The sequence below is a fragment of the Camelus bactrianus genome, chromosome 6 (genome assembly GCF_048773025.1).
Source record: "Camelus bactrianus isolate YW-2024 breed Bactrian camel chromosome 6, ASM4877302v1, whole genome shotgun sequence".
NCBI classification, from domain to species: domain Eukaryota; kingdom Metazoa; phylum Chordata; class Mammalia; order Artiodactyla; family Camelidae; genus Camelus; species Camelus bactrianus.
In genome coordinates this window covers 4552920-4574901 of record NC_133544.1, presented here as the reverse complement: position 1 = coordinate 4574901, position 21982 = coordinate 4552920, and the positions used below count along the sequence as shown (strand labels likewise).

The 21982-nt window shown below is 43.9% G+C and overlaps 1 protein-coding gene across 5 annotated transcripts in view; it reads left to right on the top strand.

Annotated features, from left to right (window-relative positions):
- The window catches only part of WDR25 (WD repeat domain 25), a 131560-nt gene that overhangs the window by 57015 nt on the left and 52563 nt on the right, over positions 1-21982 (top strand). The gene's annotated exons all lie outside the window — the stretch shown is intronic.

Below are 21982 nucleotides of genomic sequence, written 5' to 3'. Positions count from 1 at the left end.
GGCAGGTGATAAAGACAGGGAAGAGAACAGACAGCTGGTTTTTACCTTCTCCTCTCCTACCGTAATTTCCTGTGAGCCTCCTCGCAGCTCTGGGGGTGGCAGTGCTGGCCCCATTTTCTAACTGGGAAGTGGCGGCTTAGAGAACTGGTCGTCTGCTCAGGCCACACGGATAGCAGGGGACAACAGGGTCAGGATCCGGGGTGTTGGAAGCGCCATGTGCAGTCGGGCCCTGATGCCCGTGCTGCTTCACCCGCTGTCCCCGCAGGCCTCCTGCTTGCTCTCATTGTCCCCGCCCCCCAGGACTCCCGCAGCTCTGCGCTGCAGTTCTCCTTGAACTCTGAAATTTATTATTAATGCATTCTCTGCAGCGAAGTCTAGATGAATTTAGGATTAGAGGATTCAGTTACACTTTATTATTGTTTGCCATTAAAAATCATGCAAATAAGCCACAGAATAAGGCAACTTGAATTGTTTTGGACACCGGATTTACATGTTTACTGGAAGAAAAATGACATCGAGCTCCTTCAAGGTGGTAATAAGATTGCGCCTCAGAGCTTTCGTTGTGTTGGTCTTTATTTATAATTTATGCCACAACAACTTCCAAAAGAGGTTTTAAACTAGTTTATCATAGAAACTTATATACAACAAGAGGGTTTTTAAGCTTACTGTTGTAGAGATGAAAAGAAGGCTTAGAAGCCATGTAGCTTGGGGGTGGGTGCATGGAGGAGGAAGGTGTGGCGTAGCCACCTGACTTGGGGCCTCGAGATCCACCGTAAGCTTCTAGTTGCTAGAGCCGAAAGGGGGACCTGCTGGGTGACAGGCTTCTCATTTTCTGATTAACAGGAAGCGTCATACATCTTTGTTCACCAGCCCCGGCTGCCTTGTTGAGCTCTGACTTCTCTCTACGAAGAAATGGGCACAGAGCGTGTTTTGGGAGCATCTGGGCGGAGAAGGGCCGGGGGTGGGGGGTGGGGGTTAGAAAGTCACTGTGTTCCATCCTAACCCGAGTGTTGGAGGCGCTGGAGAGCCCATTCCCACCGCTGTGAGGTTCAGAGCCCACGCTCTGACTCGGTGCTGCTTGTCTAAGACAAGGGGCTGGCCCAAGTGATACCGGCCTTAGCGGGAAGGACGGGGGCTCAGTGGTCCTGGTGAAGGCGAAAGAGGCTCAGTCCACAAGGATTCCAAGCCTCTGTTAACTGCTCCCTCTGTGTGGCATTTCCCCAGGCATTGAGACCCCCTGGCTGTGTATGCTCTGGGCCCACCTTCCTGCTGGCTGGGTGGGAAGGAGCAGCCAGAAGCCTGATCAGAGTCCAGAGGAGAAGTGGGCTGGCTTTGTGCGCACCTGCTCCTGGGGTCCCCAGGGGTGTTCGCAAATGCCACTGAGCCCCAGTAGGTCTGCTGTTGATGCTGATAATCAGCATCAGTAAAAATGTAAAAGTCACAACACATGGTACACAATACCGATAGTAATTAACTTAAAGGACAACAGCTTAAAAGTTAAGCAGCAGTGGTGCTGTTTTCCTCTTAAAAAAAAAAAGCCAGTGGAGGAGGGGATAGCTCAGTGGTAGAGTGCATGCTTAACACGCACGAGATCCTGTGTTCTATCCCCAGTACCTCCACTGAAATAAATGAATAAAGCCTAATTACCACCCCACCTCCCGCCTCCGCCATAAAAACCCCCAAACGAAACAAAGTTAGAAGCCACGTGCCGTACCCGAAAGCTTGGGATCAAGCATGTAGGAGAGACAGACAGATTGACTGATGGACAAATGGGCTTTCTGTAATCAGTACTGATTCAGCCGATCACACCTGGCTCTCGGGGGCAGTGCTGTTCGCCAGTGTATGAGTCCTGTTGCTGTTAGCACAGGTACGGACGGATCAAGGGATTTCTGGCTGTTAAACTCGCAGCCAAGCAGCTTCTGTAAATTACAGGCTGTGTGACCACAAAAATCACTGACTTAAGTACTGTAGACGTATCATTATTATCCGATTACATAAGTCTTCTTAGTCCTTTAGAATCACTTGTTAAACTTTTATAGGTAAAATAATTTTGTGCTCATTGAAGTAATGTAATTATACAGACTAATTCAAGGCTATTAAAATTTGGGGGCTCCATTTATAATACCACCTAATGCGTCCAGTGTGCAGTTTGTTAGGGGATAATGAATATTCAGCTCAGAAGAACTCCAGGCCTGGGCTGAACTTGAGCGCTGAGGAATTTGGAGTACACTAAAAGCTGCTGGTAACCAGTTAGTCCTTAGCTGGCCCTTTGAGAAGTAATTAGACTTTGGGATTGTTTCTGGAAAAAAAAGGATTTGAGGCCTAGAAATCTACTACGATTTTATTTTTGGACACCAGCATGGAGACCACAGGGTAACCTCTGGGGAGTTAACAGCAGCTCTGGGCAGTGGAGCCAGAGCTCCTGCTGCCTATGAGCTAAGCCTCCGGATAGAGATGGGGGTTGTTCTTTGTTAAGTGTCAGCAGCTCTTTTACTGTCTCTGAATTGAGCAGATCAGGGCAGAGTGGCTGAGAGAACATTCTGCTTGTCTTTCAGGAGGGATTTTGGGGTTGATCTGGGCCCGAGGGGCTCAGCATGCCACCACCCCAGATTCGAGTGCCCTCAGTTTGTTGGTGCCTAGAATGCAGTGACATGGGGTGCAGCTGGGCAGGGTAGGGGAGGCAGCAGAAGCCAGGCCTGCAGAATGACATTTCTGTGGCCTAATGATTTTCAGAAACCATTTGCGAGATTGAGGTAATGTATTTCCCAGACTCGAGCAATTTACTCCTTCCCACCGTGCTGAATCAGGCTGTTAAATCCTCTTGCTGTGTGCATATAGCTGTTGGCACCAGGGGAAAACGGTCAAGTTCAAGGCCCTTTCTCGGCTCTTTTGGAATTGATGAGTAACTGCACTTTTGAAAATGAAGTTTTTAAGAACATTGGAAAATGTTAAGTGAGGAAAGCAGGATGCCAAACTGCACATTGAGTAGAACCTCATGGAAAACAAAGTATGCAGAGAAAAGTACTGTGCAGACGCTGCCCGCAGGCTCACAGTGGCGACTCTGAGTGCAAGGATTCCATCCAGTGTCACCCTCTGTTCCTTTTCAGTACCTTACCTGTTGCCCACTGCCCGGGGGGGGGGGTACACCCAGCACCCAAGTGGGGAGCGCCCCAGAGAGAAGCACATGGACTTGGACTCTGGCCGTGAATCCTGGCCTGCTCCCTCACTCATTGTATAACCTTGGGCGACTTTCTTCACACCTGGAGCTTCAGTCGCCCCATCTATAAAATGGCCCATTACACCCACCCCAGAGGGGTGCTGTGAAGATTCCATCACCTGTGTCAGCACTGGGTGGTGGGAAGCAGGTCGGGGTCTAAAGAAATGATAGCCCTTCTGGGTTTTTTTTTTTTTAAATAAAAGTGCACGTATTTCTTTCATAATCTAAAAAACATAAATAAAATAAAGGGGGAAAGGAGTAATGACTGAAAATGGCAAAACAAAAAAGTTCATCTAGCTGCAAATTCCACTGACCACTCTGTCCCAACCACACTGACCACTCTTGACTTGTCTTCAGGAAAGAGGAAGTCAGAGGGCAACCAGTGCCACATGGTGCTCCAGCCCTCCCAGAGGGGAAGCGTGGAGCATGATGGGAACATCCACTGGGGCTGTATCCCAGCTTGGGGAATCAGGAGGGTTTCCTGGAGGAAAGAGCATTTCAGCTGAGACTGGAAGGAAGAGTAGGGGCCAACCTAGTGGAGGGTGAGGAACTTGTTGCAAAGAGCATGGTGAATTTGGGAAATAGCTAGATGGTGACGTGTGAGTGAGGTGGTGGTGAGAGGTGAGGCTGGGCCGGTGAGTGGGAGCCTCTCATGTCCACTTTAGGCTTTCCTGTTAGACTGGTTCCATCTACACCCCCTCCCTCACTGAGCTGCTGGGTTATGTCCAGCAGAAGCCAGATAAGGCTTTATGGGCAGAAGGCTCTGAGTGTACTTCCATACTGGGTTTCTGGATAAGTTTTGGGGGCGAGGGGCCAGCATTCTTTTTTATGCATATTGAGAGATCTTAATGAAAACAATCACCTGGTTCAAAGCCCGCCAGGGAGGGCTGGTGAGAAGCCTCCTCATGGAGCCTGACGGAGCCTGGCCACAGGGCTGCCCTGGAAGGCCTCTTTGGGGAGCGGAGACAGCCTGACGCTGGCCTGTGGCGGTTGCCATGGCAGCAGGACCTGAGTGACCTCACTTTCTGAGAGTGGTCACCCCTGTTGTGGGGCCCTGCCCTGGCTGGCTGTCAGGTGGGGGTGCTGGGGTGGGTAGGAGAAGCTGTCTTTGCTGGGTCTCTGGAAAAGGTGTCAGCAGACACTCCCCTGGGACAAGGCCAGGCATGACAGCCAGGACGCCAAGGCCCCCAGCCTGGGCCTACCGAAGGAGTTAAGTAGGAGGCCATTCGAACCGAGTCAAGACTGTGCTCTAGGGATCCCCCACTCAGTAACTGCTGAGAGTAGCCCTTGCCTCTGATCGTGGATGAAACAGACGCTGATTTTTTTTTTTTTAGAATTAATTAGTAGTTATTATTTTTTTTGCAAAGCACCCACGGACATGTTGTTTTTGAGCCGGCTCCTCATCCTGGCTCAAGTGCTGGAAAAGCCGCCTCCCTGCCACTGCCGTCGCCTGTAAAGGTGGCACTGTGATGCTATTGGTTGTGGGGATGAGAAGTCCCAGGTCCTGTCCTCCGGCTTCTATCACAGTGTGATCGGGAGGTGCCCCCTCAGCCCACAGCAACCTACGTTCTGCCTCGCTGTCACTCGGATCCGCCCCAAGTCCTGCTGACCCTTCTCCAAAACGATGTCTGGTGTGTCTTCCAGCTTGCCCGCCGCCCCCTTGGCCCCCGCCCGTCCCTCTCCTCTAGACGCCCTCTTCACTGGTCTCCTCATACTATTCTGGCCTCCTGTGCAGCACCCTGAGCGCTTTCCAAAGGAAAATCTTGATGATTGCTTTGCTGTACCTCGTTAAACCCTTCAACAGCCCCCATCTTTCATGGAGGGAGGACGTGCCGAAGTTCTCTGAGTTCTGGCCGCGCCCCGCAGGATCTGTGTTGCCCGCACCTGCTGCTCTCGCCTTCACACAGGGCTCTGGCTGCCCCGCTGGTCCCCCTGCAGGCCTGCTTCCCCCTCCTCACTCCTTCCTCTGAAGCCCGCCCACCTCCGCAGTGGAAAGTAAGCTTCACCTGCTATTATTATCGCAGGGAGGCCAGTCCTTTTCTTTCACAGCGCTGCCCCCAGTTGTGATACCTGTTTGCGCATTTGCTACACTCTCCTCTTTCCCCCTCCAGTTTTTGAAAAAGTGAGTACTTCTTGGGATGAAAGAGTAGGGAGCAGTGCGAAGCCCCGTTTCATTATCTTTGTTCCGGGTCAGCACACCACGAGGAGCTAAACCTGTGGTCCCTAAATGCGCATCAGGTGAGGCTGCTATGGAAGCATCTCGCAGTGTGTAAGCGAGCTCCAGCAGTGAGATCTAGAGGATTCCACCTGTGCTGATGGGTGGTGCTAGTGCTTAGATGCTATGGGGAATGGGAGGAAGTTCGGAAGACCAGAGACGGGCTTTCCAAGAGAGAAAAAAGGTGGTGGTAGATGCTAATCATCAGTAAAATTGATGTTGACTTCTGGCAAAATTCCAGAATGGATTTGTGTCAGAATTTTTGGTTGCAAGTGACAGAACACTCAGTTTCTAGTAGCTAGAGCAAAAAAGTGAATCTGTTGGTTTAAGAAGTGACAGAGCCGAGGGCTGTGCAGTTGCAGGCATGGCTGCACTCAGGGGCTCAGATGTCCTCATGTCTTGGTCTCAGCTTCTCTGCCTCTTGTCACCTTCTCTGTGTGCCCTGGCCTCAGGGACATGCCACCCGTATGGTCACCCCCTTTCAGCTTCAGGTCTACTACTTTGCAACTCCAGTGAAGAAGAAATGCCTCTTCCTCTTTACTGCCCGTGAAGCACTGGGCTTGTGCCTCACCTCTTCTGATTGGCTAAGCCTGGGTTACGTGTCTACTGTAGACACGAGAGCCAATGCCTTGTGTACCACACTGACCAAGTGGGGCATGGAGGTTCTCCAAAGAAGGAGGGGGGCGCTCATCCCAGAAAAAGGGTGAATGGACATTGGGCAGGCATTGCTGGATTAAAAAACAGTATGGAGATTCCATGGCATTGCTGGATTAAAAAACAGATGTGCTCACCAGGAGCTAGCATTTGTACACCAAACCATTAATTCTTTTTTTTTTCTTTTTTAAATTTGAAGTATAGTCAGTTTACAGTGTGTCAATTTCTGGTACACAGCATAATGTTTCAGTCACACATATACATACATATATTCATTTGCATATTCTTTTTCATTATGTTACTACAAGATATTGAATACAGTTCCCTGTGCAATATAGTATGAATTTGTTGTTTATCTATTTTAATTATACATTAGTTAGTATCTGCAAATCTCAAACTCCAGATTGATCCCTTCCCACCCCCTTCCCCACTGGTAACCATAAGTTTGTTAACTATTTTCTGTGAGTCTGTTTCCGTTTTGTGGATAAGTTCATTTGTGTCTCTCTCTCTTCTTTTTTTTTTTTAGATTCCACATATGAGTGCTATCATATGGTATTTTTCTCTTTCTGGCTTACTTCACTTAGAATGATGATCTCCAGGTCCATCCAAGTTGTTGTAAATGGCATTGTTTTATTATTTTTTATGGCTGAGTAGTATTTCATTGTATAAATATTCCACAACTTCTTTATTCAGTCATCTGTTGATGGACATTTACGTTGTTTCCATGTCTCGGCTATTTTAAACAGTGCTGCTGTGAACATTGGAGTGCGTGTATCTTTTTGAATTAAAGTTACCTCTGGATATATGCCCAGGAGTGGGATTGCTGGATCATATAGTAAGTCTATTTTTAGTCTTTTGAGGAATCTCCATACTGTTTTCCGTAATGGCTGCAGCAAACTACATTCCCACCAACAGTGTAGCAGGATTCCCTTTTCTCCACAGCCTCTCCAGCATTTACTGTTTGTGGACTTTTTAATGATGGCCATTCTGACCGGTGTGAGGTGATACCTCATTGTAGTTTTGATTTGCATTTCTCTGATAATTAGCAATATTGAGCATTTGTTTTTCATGTGCCTATTGACTATTTGTATGTCTTCACTGGAGAATTGCCTTTTTAGGTCTTCTGCCCATTTTTGGATTGTTTGGGTTTTTTTGTTATTAAGTTGTATGAGCCGTTCATATCTTCTGGAAATGAAGCCCTTGTCAGTTGCATCATTTGCAAATATTTTCCGTAGGTTGTTGTTTTGTTTTGCTGTGTGAAAGCTTGTAAGTTTAATTAGGTCCCATTTGTTTATTTTGTGCTTTTATTTCTATTTCCTGGGTAGACTGCCCTAGGAGAACATTGCTAAGATTTATGTCAGAAGGCATTTTGCCTGTTTTATTCTAGTAGGTTTATAGGGTCTTGTCTTATGTTTAAGTCTTTAAGCCATTTTGAATTTATTTTTGTGCATGGTGTGAGGGAGTATTCTAACTTCATTGATTTACATGTGGCTGTCCAGCTTTCCCAACACCACCTGCTGAAGAGACAGTCTTTTCTCCATTGTGTATTCTTGCCTCCTTTGTTGAAGATCCATTAATTCTTTGGTGACTTTGGTGAGTCCTTAGACTCATCTTTGTATTTTGAGGCCAGAGACCAAGCGTATCTTGATTTGGAAAGGCACCTGACACAGAGCCCAGGCCTTTAGAACCTTGGTGACTCCATCTCATCCTTATTTTACAGGAGAGCTGGAACCCTCGGTCCCTGTGGTGCCAGAGAATCTCAGGCTATGCTTGTGACCATGAGGGGGTGGTGTCTGCCACCTGATACAGTCCAACTGGATGACTGTGGCTATTGAAAAGTAACACCCAACTCAAACCCAACTTAATGATTTATTCTCAGAGTGGGGGAGGTTTCTCATGACCTAAGGGCATTATATTTAGCATTCTTCTGTTCCACAACTTAATAATAAACAAATTGGGTACCATTACAGAAGGGAGATCTGCTTGTCCAAGCTATAGATAATTTAAAATTAGCATAGCCATCCTTTCATCCATCTGTGCATTTGTCCATCCATCTGTGCATTTGTCCATCCATCTGTCCATCTGTGCATTTGTCCATCCATCTGTTCATCTGTGCATTTGTCCATCCATCTGTCCCTAAAGGGCTGTCAGTGCGAAGAAGGGTCAGTCTGCCTTTGTGTTGTGTTGCTCCAGAGAGCAAGATTAAGAGTGGTGGATGGGACCATGGAGCACACTGCAGGTGGGAGTGGTTGAGCATTGTGGCTGAGGCTCTCCAGCCAGACTCCTGGGTCTTATTCCCTGTCCGTCTTTCATTGTGACCTGGGGAAATAACCTCTGTGCTTCAGTTCCCTCATCTGTCAAATGATGTTTATAATAATACCCTGGTGTACATTGTGGCAAGGATTGAGTTAAGTCTTGTAAAGTACTTAGAAACCATGCCTTACGCTGAATACATGATTACTGTTATCTGGCGGTGGGAGGCGAGGTGGTATTTTATCTTAGAATAATGTCCAGCATTGTGATGCTTTCCAGAGGGGCTCCGGCTCCTCCGGGGGTCCTCTACTCCTCACCGTCGGACAGGCTGCACCACCTGCTGGGGGCCCTGCCGCTGCAAGGGGTCATCCCTACTGCACAAGGAGGGTGGGCCTGCTGACCTCTGGAGCCCCCACCTCCAGCTCTCCACGCCTTCCTCGGCAGCCTCTGTGAGATGTCTTGCTCTTAATCCTTTTTACTCGAAGAAAACTCTTTTTTGCCCTTTTACATCTTCTGTTGACATTTAAAACTCCTTCCCTTTGTTCTGACCTTATTGAATAGAGAGAATAATTTCTTGGAATTCTCTGTATAATGAATGCTGGTGTACTTACAGATTCTGATCAAGTTCCTTCTCAACCTTTACTTTGAGGGAACTCGCATCATTTGGTGTAGAAAACACTTTAGGGAGCACTTAGGAGGGTGGTGTAAGATGCAGATGCTGCCTTAGCTCTCACTATTCCTGCAGACGTGAGCCCCTTATAACAGGTATCGGCCGCGGTATCCTGCTCTTAGAGATTCAGGTGAGATTGGTTCAAACTCCTATACCATGTATGCTAGGAACCTGGCAGTCTTCTAGGCTCTCTACAAGTTCTCCTGAAGCTGGCAGGGGTGGGGAGGGTAGTGTGGGTGGGGTTATCTCCTCAGATCATTCCTGCATCTCCGTGTGCACGCTTGCAGTAAATGACATCAGTCTGTAGATCACCACTGGCCTTCTTGTCATCTCTGTGACACAGAACAAACACCCTAGTCCCTTCACTCTTCTAAATACCCCTACCAGAAGGCAGGGTGTGGGGAGCCTTGTACTGAAGTACCAGGGTAAGGAGCGGGTTGTATGCCAGGCGTGCAGGTGGAGGTGAGGAGACAGGGTGATGTATTACTCTCCATTACTGCAAACAAGGTGCTTAAAACTGGAGATTAGATTTGGCTTCTGGTACCAAAGGAGCAGTTCACATCAGACTAACCTTCCTACAGCTGACAATTATAAATTCTGGACATCAAACCACCTGAAGGTGTGGAGAATAAAAAAAGCAGGCAGACATAGAAGGGAGTCTGCCCTTAGAAGGAGGAAGTGGCGCTGGGTGAACTTCCTGCTTTCATGTTTTTCTGCCTGAGGTTGCGCTCTAGCCTGTGCTAGGTGGAGCGTTAAAAGTCAGATAGAAAACCTGTTGTGTTAGTGGACTGAAGAACCAGAGGACATAATCTGGGGCAACCACACGAGCTGGAAAGTGAGGAGGGAAATCTCAGAAAGGAAAGAGTCAGAGAAGCGGAGCCATAAATTCTGTGTATAGACTCTGCCCAAATCTCTGGATGACCCCTGAACCCATGCATGCGGCAGATTCTAAGCAGCTCAGCTAAGACTAAGAGAACTGAACAGAAAATTCTGCTTCTGCTCACAACAGAAGAGACAGAGTTTGAAAATGTGAGTAGAGCCAAGTTAAGCTCCCTGTATTAAAAAAAATTTGAAGTTTTTCAGAGAAACATAACAGAATCCAGAGTTTATACAACATAAAGTTTGTAATATCTAGTATTTCACCCCAAATTATTCATGTAGGAAGAAACAGGAAAAGGCAATCAGTAGAGCCTGTCTCCAAAATGATCCAGATGTTGAAATTAGAAGACAAATATTTCAAAACAGTTATAAAAATGCTCAGGGACACAAAGGCAAAATATACTCTCAATGAATATAAAGATAGGAAATCTCTGTAGAGAAAGAGAAACTATAAAGAAAAATAAATAGAAAATCTAGAACTGAAAAATATAGTGTCTGAAATAAAAAGTTTGTGTTGTAGAATCCATTGCAGAATGGAGATGAGAGAGGAGAGAGCCAGGGAACTTAGAACAATAGAAATTATTCTCTGAAAACAGAGAAAAAGAATAGAGGATAAAAAGAACAGGTACTCAGGGACCTCTGGACAATATCCAGAGATATTTGTGTAATATATATTGCAATAATATGTGTGTAATTGGCATCTCAGTAGGAGATGTGAGAGAATGGGAAAGAAAAACCTGCTTGAAGAAATACTGCCTAAAAACTCCTCAAATTTGGTGAAATATGTACCTTTACAGATGCAAAAGGGGAAAAAAAAACTGTAGACCCCAAACAGGACAAATATAAAGGAAATCACATTGAGACATATTATAGTCAAACTGCTGGAAATCAAGATAAAGATAAAATCTTAAAAGTAGCCACAGCAAAGTGGGTCTCTGTGGAGGAGAATGATGGTACAAGGGTCACTGACTTCACGTCGGAAACAGTGGCGTCCAGAGACCGTAGAATGGCATCTTAAAAGTACTGGAAGAAAAAGAAAAACTTGTCCACTCATGATTCTTTAAGAATGAAGGTGAAATAAAGGCACTTTGGGGTACATGAAGATTGGTGTGAATTCATGGGAAACAGACGTGCACTGCAGAAATGCTAAAGGAAGTTCTTTAGGATGAGGGAACATGGTACCAGATAGGTGCTCAGATCTCTGAGAAGGCCTGAAGGAACTTTAAGTGGTAAACATGCAGGAGAACATAGAAGACTATTTTCCCCTTTAAATTAAAAAAAATACGCATGACTATTTAAAGTAAACATTATCACTTGCCCCTGTAGGATTTATGACCTATGTGGGTATAATACATGTGACAACTATAAAGGATGAGAGTTGGAGAAAAGGCATTTCTGGTTGCAAGCTTCTTACATTTTATGTAAACTAGTATATTTTAACTGTAAGAAGACTTTAAAAAATAAAGCATGTATATTATAATCCCTAGAGTAACCACTTTAAAAAAAATGTTAAGGGGCGCAGCTAAAATGCCAATAGATAACATGGAATTCTAAAAATAGTCAGTTATTCCCAAAGAAGGCAGCAAAGGAAGAAGAGAGGAATAAAACAGAGGCAAAAACAGAAAACAGATAGCAAAATAATAGATGTAAATCTGCTCATGTCAACAATTACGTTAAATGTGCCTGGACTAAACACTACAGTTAGGTTGTCAAGATGGATACAAAAGTAAGACTCAATTACATGCTGTTGACAAGAGTTGCACTTTAAGTAAAAAAGGAACAAATACACTAAAAGTAAATAGATGGAATAAAGGGATATCATCCAAATAGCATAAGAAGACTGGAAGTATTATAATACTAACCAATAAGATTGGCTTCAAACCGAAGGGTATTACCAGAGATAAGAGGGACTTTTCATAATGATAAAAGGGTCAATTCATCAGGAATACACAACAGTCACATATGTGCCAAGAACAGAGCTTCAAACTATGTGAAACATTTTTCACAGAATTAAAGGGAGAATAAATACATCCATAGTCATAGTTGGAGAATTTAACACTCTCCTCTAATGACTGATAAAACAGCTAGGCAGATCAGTGAAGACAGCAGATCTGTGCGACGCTAGCAGCTCCCTTAACTGACATGTGTGGAACATGATACACAGCAAATGCAGGGTACAGGTGCTTTTCAAATTCACACAGTACTTCACGAAGGCAGGCCATGTTCCCGGGCATAAAGCAAATCTCAACACATTTAAAAGGGTTTAGACAACAGAGAGCCTAGTCTCTGATCACAATGGAATCAAATTAATAACAAATAATAACGATACTAAACAGTAAGGAAAGCTCCATACATATTTGACAGGTAAGCCACACACTTCTGAAAAGCTTATGGGGCCTCATGCTTCTGGCCAAGATGGACCAGATTTATGCTCCAATCTTAAATAAGTTTAAAAAAATGGACAAAATATGAGAAACGGTGCCTTTCAGATACTGAACACCAGGCAGCGTAGACAGCAGACAGACGGGGAAACAAAATGAGGGGAGCCGTGAGATTGTTCCAGTGTACCTCCAGACTGCAGTGCGGGGAGGAGAGACCCAGGTGGGTCCTGGTGGTCTTTCTGAGTGGAGGAGATAGAGCTGGGGATCCAGGCAGGCCAAGGCAGCCATAGTTCTCAGAACGGAGAACCAGCGATGAGAGAGCTGCACAGAGAGACAGCTCCAGAGAGCTGTGGGAGGTCCCCTCTGTCTTCAGTGGGATACTGATCAGCACACGTGGGGGAAGGAGCTCCTCGAGGCGGGGAAGACCCACTTGAAAGGAACAGGGTGAACAGTCCCCAGAGCTCACAGGACCAAGAATACTTCATATTCCCATCAGCTTGGAGTGGGAAGCCATCGTAATTCATAGGGGTATTGCCGCAGGAGGGGAGTCAAACCAAATGCTGCTCTGGTTCCTCCTATCAAAGCTTAGAAGCTTTCCTGGGAAGGAGCGAACTGTTGCCAAGTAATTTAGCTGTGTCCCAGAGCAAACCTCAAGAGTATTACAGGAATACAAAAGCAAAAAGAAATTCTCTCAAGTAAAATTCACTGTATCTGACTTCCAAACAAAGATTACAAGGTGTGTAAAAGGAGTAAAATCTGAACCACAATGAGAAGGAAGATCAATGAATAGAAACAGGCTTGGAGATGGCACAGATAGTACAATTAGTAAATAAGAATGTTCAACCAACTGTTATAAATATGCCCCATATATGCAAAGAGGTAGAAGCATGCATATCTTAAGCAGAGACATGGAAGACAGAAAAAAGATCCAAATTGAACTCTAGAGATGAAAAAAAAAATGTTTTGGATGAAAAATCCACTGGATGGGATTAATTGCAGATCAGAAACTATCAAAGAAAAAGCAAATTTGAAGACAAAGTTACAGAAACTAAAGTGCAACACAGAGAGTGAAAAGCTTGGGGGAAGAAAACAGAGCATCGGTGAGCTATGGGACAACTTTGAGTTCATCCAGTGTACATGAAATTGGAGTAGGAAGAGAGAGTGGAAAAAATATTTAAAGAAATAATAGCTGGAAGTTTTCCAAATTTGATGAAAATTAGAAACTCATATATCCAAGAACCTCAGTGAATCCCAAGCACAAGAAGCATGAAGGAAAAAGCTCACCAAGGTACATCTTAATGGAGTTTCTTATAATCAATGATAAAGAGGAAAATCTTAAATGCAGCCAGTAGGGGAGAAAGAGACATAGGTCACTCAGTTACACACAGAGGAACAAAGATAAGAAAGGCAGCAAACTTCTTATTGGAAATAATAACAAACAGACCACTGTCAACCCCAAATTTAAAACCCAGCCAAATATCTTTTTAAAAGAAAGGCAAGATACTGTTTCAGACATTTAAAAGCTGAAGCAATTTATCACCAGCAGACCTGCGCTACAGGAAATATTACTAAAGTTCTTGAGGCAGAAGGAAAATGCTACCAGATAAGCATCTTCATCTCCATGGAGGGGTGGTGAGCACTAGGAATGGTAAATGTGTGGGTAAATGTAAATACTTTTTCTTCTTATTAAAAAATATCACTTTAAATGATGATTGATGGTCTAAAGTAAAAATAATAACAATGCTTTATGGAGTTATAACATATGTAGGTGTAAAATATATGCATAAAACATGCATAAAAGCTGAGATGGGGAAATGGTGTATATTGTTATGGTTCTTATAAGGCAAGTGCTAATATTACTTGAAGGTAGGCTGTGATATTTATAGAGGTATGCTGTAGACCTTAAAGCAACTAGTAATAAAACAAAACAAAGATTTATGGTTAGTAATCTAACAATGGGCAATAAAATAAAATAACAAAACATACTCAATCCAAAAGCAGGCAAAAAAAAAAAAAAAAAAAAAAGGAAAGCAGAAACTAACAACAGATGAGATAAATGGAAAACAAACAGCAAATTGAAACCCAAAACATATCAGTTAATATATGAAATGATTTAAACACTCATTTAAAATACACAGATTGTTAGGTTGGATAAAAAGGCAAGCCCCAATTATACAATGCCTACAAGAAACTTTAAATGAAAAGACACCAAAGGTTAAATGTAAAAAGATGGAAAAAGATACACCAAACTAATGGTAATAAAAAAAGCTAGAGGGGCCAGATGAATATCAAAGTCGAATATTCAGAGCAAAGAATATTAGCAGAGATAAAGAGAGTCATCTTATAATGATCAAGGGGTCAGTTCATCAAAGGACACAACATTAGGTACATAAACTTTAGGGGCATAAATATGTGTACATCTAATAAGAGAGCTTTAAAATACATGAAGCAAAACTGATAGAACTAAATGGAGAAATAGTCATATCCACAATTATAGTGGGAACTTTCAGCACCTTTTTCTCAACAGTCGATAGATCAAGTAAACAGAGATCAGTAAAGGTGTAGAAGACTTGAACAACTATCACCCAACCAACTTGTCTTGATTGACGTACACAGAGTGCTCTGTGTAACAGCCGGAGAATACGCGTGCTTTCCAAGTGTATGTGGAATGTTTACCAAGACAGACTATATTTTAGGCCATGAAAACAAGTCTCAGTAAATTTAAAAGAATTGGAATTATTCAAAGTATATTCTCTAATGATAATGGTATTACATTAAAAATCAATAATAGATATCTGAAAAACTCCCAAATATTTGGAAACGAAACAACACAGTTCTAAACAACCTATGGATCCAGGGAGAAACTGATAGGAATATTAGAAAACATTTTGAACTGAGTACAAATGAAAACACATCATAAAGAAATTTGTGGAACTCAGGTGTAATTTATAGCAGTAAATGCCTATATTAATAAAGAAGAAAATTTCAAATCACTGGTCTTAGCTCCCACTTTAAGACACACACACACACACACACACACACACAAGCAAATTCAACCCAAAGTAAGCAAAGGAAAGGAGATAAAGAATAGAACAGAAATAATTGAACTGGGAAACAGATAAACAATTAGAGAAAAACCAGGGAAACCAAGAGCTGGTTCTTTGAGATCAATGAAAGTGATAAATTTTTAGCCACTCATCAGGAATAAAGGTGAAAAGATACAAATTACCAGTATTAGGAATGAGAGAAGTGACTTAATTACAAATTCTAAAGGTATTAAGAGAGTACTAGGTAATGTGATTAACTTTCTGCCAATGAATTCTGCAACTTCAACGACATGGATAAATGTAAATCCCTTGAGAGACTCAAACAACAGCTCACTCACTAAAGAACAGGTAACCCCCAAAGCCTAGTATCTATTAAAGTAATTGAATTCATAGTTAAAAGCCTTCTCATTAAGAAAACTCCAGGCCCAAAGACTTCACTAGTGAATTTTACCACACATTTAAGGAAGAATTTGTTATGGGTTGAATTGTGTTTCTCTCAAAATTTATATTTTGAAGTCCTAACTCCCAGTGCCTCAGAATGTGCCTTTATTTAGAGATAATCAAGTTATAATGAGGTCTTTAGGATGGGCCCTAACCCAGTATGACTGATGTCTTTATAGAAGGGGGAGATTTGGAGACAGGCATAGAAGGAGGATACTATGTGGACATGGAAACAGCCACCTGTAGGTCAAAAAGAGGTCTGGAACATACCCTTCCCTCACAGCCCTCAAAAGGAACCAATCCTGCCTTGATTTTTGACTTTTGGCTTCCAGAACCATGAGACAATACATTTCTGCTATTTAAGCCCCCTAGTTTGTGGTACTTTGTTGTGACGGCCCCAGGAAACTAATATACAGTTCTATCACGGTTCTATTCAGACACTTCCAAAAAATCAAAGAGGAAGAAACACCTCCCAGCTTGTTCTCTGAGGCCATCAGCCTATTTCCAAAACCAAGAACAAGAAGTTATAAGAGAAGAAAGTGGTAGATCAATACCTCGTGAAGATAGATGCAAAAATGTAAAGTGAAATTTACCAAATCATTCCGACTTTGTTTGTATCATGACCAAGTAGGATCTGTCCCCGGGATGCAAGTTTAGCTTAATATTTGAAAAAAAAAATCAATGTAATTCAGAGTATTAATGAATTATAAAAGAAGAACCATATGACGATCATCTCAAGAGATACAGAAAGAAGTTTTGACAATATCCAGCATTCATTCCTGATTAAAAAGTTTCAGCAAACTAGAAATAGAAGTTTCCTTGAACTGCTAAGGGGCATTTATGAGAACGTTAGCTCTAGCGTGACTGCCTTCTTCGTAAGGTCAGGAACAAGGCAGGGTTTTTCACTCTCGCTACGTCTGTTCAGCATTGTTCTGGAGATTCTAGTGCAATAAAGCAAGAAAAAGCACTAAAATATATGGACTGGAATGGAGAAAGTGAAGTGTTTTTATTCACAGACAACACGATTGTCTATGTAGAAAATTCTACTGAATCTGCAAAAAAAAAAAAAAATCTAGAACTAATTGTTCAGTAACTTTGCAGAATTCAAGGTCAATCTACAAAAATTAATTGTATTTCTATGTACTAGAAATGAAGAACCTGAAATTAAAATTTAACAATACCATTTACAGTATCATGAAAACATGAAATAACTAGGGATAAATTTGGCAGATGTGTAAGATTTCTTTATTAAAAAGCTATAAACTACTGCTTAGAGAAATTAAAGAAGACCTAAATAAAAAGAGAGAGAGATCCTGTTCATGCATCAGAAGACTCAATATTGTTAAGACATCTCTCCATGTTGTTCAGTGGATTCAGTGCAATACCAGCCCTTGAACACACACATCCCGAAGGATTCCCAAAGCTTTTGCAGGCAAATGGCCTGAGGAAGGCTTGGGCACTGGCTGCACAGGCTTGGGTTTAGCCGTGCAAGCCTGACAGTGGTCTCCAGAATGATGTCCTGGGGCAGTAGAGGCTGCTGGGTTGTGGGGGGGAGGTGGCCAGCAGCTTGGGCTGAACTAGGAAGGGTCCGTGAGGCAGGCGCTGGCAGGACGGGGCCAAATGGGAGGCGAACATTGACTCGGATGTCTGACAGCTGTTATCTCCAGGTGGTGAGATTATGGCTAACTCTTATTCTCTTTTTTTGTGTTTCTCTGTTTTTTGTGATAATATTTTTGCAGAGCACACTTCTTTCCAGTGTAAGCAGAGAAACAGCCCTGTTGTTGATTCCTATGGGATTTTGCTTTTTGCACTTCTGTAGAACTTGAATATTTTGTGAGGAGATTGTATTTGTTTTATAATCAAAAACAAAAGGCAGCAGGTCGGTAGGAAGGACGGTGACCTGTGGCTAAAGCAATAGGTCTTGAGAGACTGTGAGCAACTCCTGGTGAGGCGATGTCTCAGGAACCAGGACATGGAAACCACAGGAAACGTGGGATGAGCAAGCGAGTGACGCACATTTTCCTTGTCATGCTCTTTCTAAATCTGACTTTTGTTGGACACACAGAATGTCTCCAGTTAATACATCAAATCATCTTAGCACATTTGACAGAAGACTTAACTCCCTAATTCCGTGAAGGCAGATTGGGGATCTCTAATTACTTAATTGAAAAAAGGTACACAATTCAGGCTGCCGCGGTGTTTGGGAATTAATCTTTAAAACCTGACAGTGAACATTAAATTCAATTAGGGAGAGCGATTAGCAAAGATTCTTCCCTGCTTCACCCCAGGTACTTTGAGAAGTGGCTGACTGGTCTGCATTGATCCTGACGCTATCATTGAGTATATATCAACCAGGAGAGCCAAGTACGCATTTTTCACTTCAGAGGAGAGCTATCAGACAATTTACAGATTGATGGATTTCCTTAAACACGTTTCCAGGGCTGATTCAGGAGGCCCTCTGATCAAGAATTTGGACTTCTCTGGTTGTTGCTTTTGGTCTTAGTGCCACAGAGTTCAAGGTCTTTTTCTTTCTTCTCTTTTTAACATTTTCTTCTTTCTTGATTAGGGTTCCAATCCATCCTTCCTTCCCGTCTTCTTATTCCTTCTCCTCCCCCTTCTTTCCTCTCCCTCTGCCCTTCCTTCCTTTCCCTCCTCTCCTTCCTCCCCATCCCCCTTGCTTTCTTTTCTTCTCTCCTCTTCCCACCTCCTCTTCCCTCTCCTCCTCCCTCCCTCCTTCTCTCTCTTCCTTTTTCCCTTCTCCTCTCCCTCTTCATTAACATATTTAAATTATGATATATTTTAAACATAATCAAAAGTACAGAATGTAATGTGACATACACTTGTGTACTGGCTGCTCAGATTGTAAAACCCAGGGGTCTGGTCCCAATTCTCACCCAGTCGACCCATCAGCAGCTTTGACCCCTCTGACCAGCCTCTTCTCTTGGCTTCCAGGACAGCCTTCTGTTATTTCTCCCTCCTTATTGGCCTCTTCTTCCCAGACTCCTTTTCTAAGGCTAAGGTTTCTCCTTAGCCTCCTCCCTCTCTCCGATCCGTGAACAACGGGGCTCCTCTCTGCTCTGTCTATGTCTATCCCCTCGGAGATCTCATCCAGCTTGTGACTGAAAGGCCATCAATTGCAATGACTTCCAAAGCCCCGCCTCCACGCTAGACCTTTTTTCTGGACACCACACTCCTACACCCAGCTACCTGCTCTCTGTCCTTCAAAACTGAGCTCCTGGTCTTCTTGCCCTCAAACTTGTCCCCCACCCCCATCATCTGACACACCCCCACCTCCTTTCCTCCTGGTGCTTGGGCCAAAACCTAGGGAGTGGTCCTGGACTTTCTCACCGTCCTATCCCACCTCCAACCCAGGGAAATCTTGGTTCTACCTTCCAAGTGTGGCCACCTCTCTATGCATACTCCACCTGGTCCAAACCATCTCCTCTCCTCTATATGCTCACAGAGGCTCCTCACCATCTCCCTGAATCTCCCTTGCCCTTCACTCTCCTCCCCGCACAGCAGCCAGAGTGGCCCTGATCCTGCCTGGAAGCTTCTTCCCCTGATTTCTGTATAGCTTCCCTCCTCACCCTCTTAGGTCTACCTTCTAAGCCTCCTTCTCTGAAGAGGTCTTTCCTGTCCACCATGTCAGCCCTTCTCCGGACCTTACGGCTTCATTCCTGCTCACTTTTTAGAACTTCAGTCTTTATCACTACCGTATGTATTGGTTAGATTCTACTTTTTTATCTTATTTAGGCTCTGTCTCCCCTACTAGAAGGTAAACTCTTTGAAGGCAGGGGTTTTTGTCTTAGTTGTTTACTGCTGAACAATGCCTGACTGATAGCAGGTACTCAGGAAATGTTTGTTGAATAAATGAATACATGGATGCGTTCAATAGATGGAAACACTTGGGCATATTTCCTTCAGAGCATATTCATTCTCTCACCCTCGCTTTGCCTCTCTTTAGGGGAAATACGGTATAGTGTTCACAGCTCCCCTCCCCAAACCCTGCCCCTCTCCCTCCATTCCCAGGAGTGACCACCACCTCCATGCATATTTTTAGAGTCTTGCTACCAGTGTGCAAATAAACATGATAGAGTTTTGCCTCATGTGTATTTTTAAAATTGTATTGACATACATGTAAGATTTACTGCTTTAGCCATTTTTAAGTGTATGGTTAGTGGCATTAAGCACATTCACATTGTGCAACCATCACCGCCATCCATCTCTTGGAAAACTGAAACTCTGTCCCTGTTAAACAAGTCCCATTCCACCCCCTTCCAGTCCCTGGTAACCACGATTCTACTTTCTACCTCTATGATTTTAACTACTCTAGGGACCATTATATATGGAATTATACACGTTTTGTCTTTTTGTGACTGGCTTATTTCACTTAGCGTGATGTCTTCAAGGTTTATCCATGTGGTAGGATGTGTCAGAACTTCACTTCTTTTTCAAACAATAATATTGCATTGTGTGTGTCTGTCTGTTTTTCTGTCTTCTCCCATTTTGTTTATCCATTTATCCATCGATGGACACTTGCGTTGCTTCCACCTTTGGCTATTGTGAATAATGCAGCTTCGAACATTGGTGTACAAATATCTGTTTGAGACCATGGTTCTCACTCTTTAAAGTATATATACACACAAGTGGAATTGCTGGGTCATATTATACTTCTATGTTTAATTTTTTGAGGTATTGCTATGCTGTTTTCCATAATGGCTGGACTGTTTTCCATTCCTACCAACAATGTATAAAGGCTCTGATTTCTCCACATCGTTGCCAACATTTGTTATCTTTTTTTTTTTTTTTTTTTTGGGTAGAAGCCATTCTAACCGATGTGAGGTCGTGTTTCACGTGGTTTTAAAACTTAGGTAGCAGCTTGTATACATATATGCAGCTTGTCTTATGTATTCGACGTCATCTTTTTACTGTTTAGCCATGTTAGTCCTGTAGATCTAGTTAATTAATTTTGGTTTGTTTTTCTATTAAAGTCATACCTGTACACAGCTTTGAATAAAACAGCAGCTCCCCGCACTCTGCCTTTCTGCCATGAGTTCCCGCTCCACCGTGAAGTCTTCTGGCTCTTCCTTCCGTTACTTCTGTCCATGTTTCTAACGCAGATGCTGCTATTTCTTGGTTTTTCATTTTGAGACTCCAGCTGTTGACCCCTAATAAGGAAGAAAAGAGCTGAGCTCTCTTAACATCCTTTGAAGGCTGCTGTTGACTTCTTGTTTTCTTAAGCGTAGGCATTTTCATATGCTCAGGAAATGTGCTTTCAGAGCTGTGATCCTTTGCATTTTGAGAACCTTCGGGATGTGGCTGAATTGCCTCATCTTGAAAGGGAAGGTCATCTCTGGGACCTGGTTTGTAGATACGCATGGTTACACTTTGGGTTTACTCTTATTAAGGAAATGTGAGAGGGTCAGGGCGTCCTGCTGTTTGAACGCGTGCACGACAAGCCTCAAGAAGCACATCCACCAGCACTGCAGCTCTTGCTGTGCACGAGCCACGGTGCCGGTGCCGGTGCCGCATGCCTGGTCCTCACTCATTCCTCACTGCTGCCCTTGGGACCAGGCTCTTCTCCCCATTTTATGGAGGAGGAGACTGAGGCCTAGAAAGGCCAAGCCACTCAGCCAAGTCACATGACCGGCAAGCAGCCGCATCACGTGGGAGGCGCTGCAGGAGCCTTTTGTGCTTCTTTCCTTGGGTGGTCCGTGAGAGCATCCCCTTCTTCCTGTGGTGACACGAGGGGAGGATGCTAACTCTGCTGAGCGCCTACTCATGCCCGGCCCTAGGCCAGCCCTGTCAGGCTGCCCGCACTCCTGCCTTTCCCCTGGAGCGCATGGTGGTCGGTGGAGTTTCCTGGGCGAGCTGGTGCAAAGCTGAATGCAGCCCTCTCATGCGAGGGGCCCTGGCTCTTGGCGTGTACAGTTCTACACCTGAGGGCTTAAAAGCATATTTCAGAGGTCATTAGGTGCAGACTGGGCTTTCTCCCACAAACCTCACTCCCCAGGGTGGGAACGAGGTACAGGACCTTCTTTCCCAGCAAAAAGGATAGCTTGCCCCCACCACGGCAGACTTCTGCTCTTTACCTGGTTGCAGACACAGGTGTGGCAGGCTCTTTTTGGATCTTAGTCTTATAACAGGACCCGTGCAGGTAACCTGACCTGGTGCAGTGTCCACTACAGGGCTCAGAAATTCTGTCCCAGAAGACAGATGTCAGAG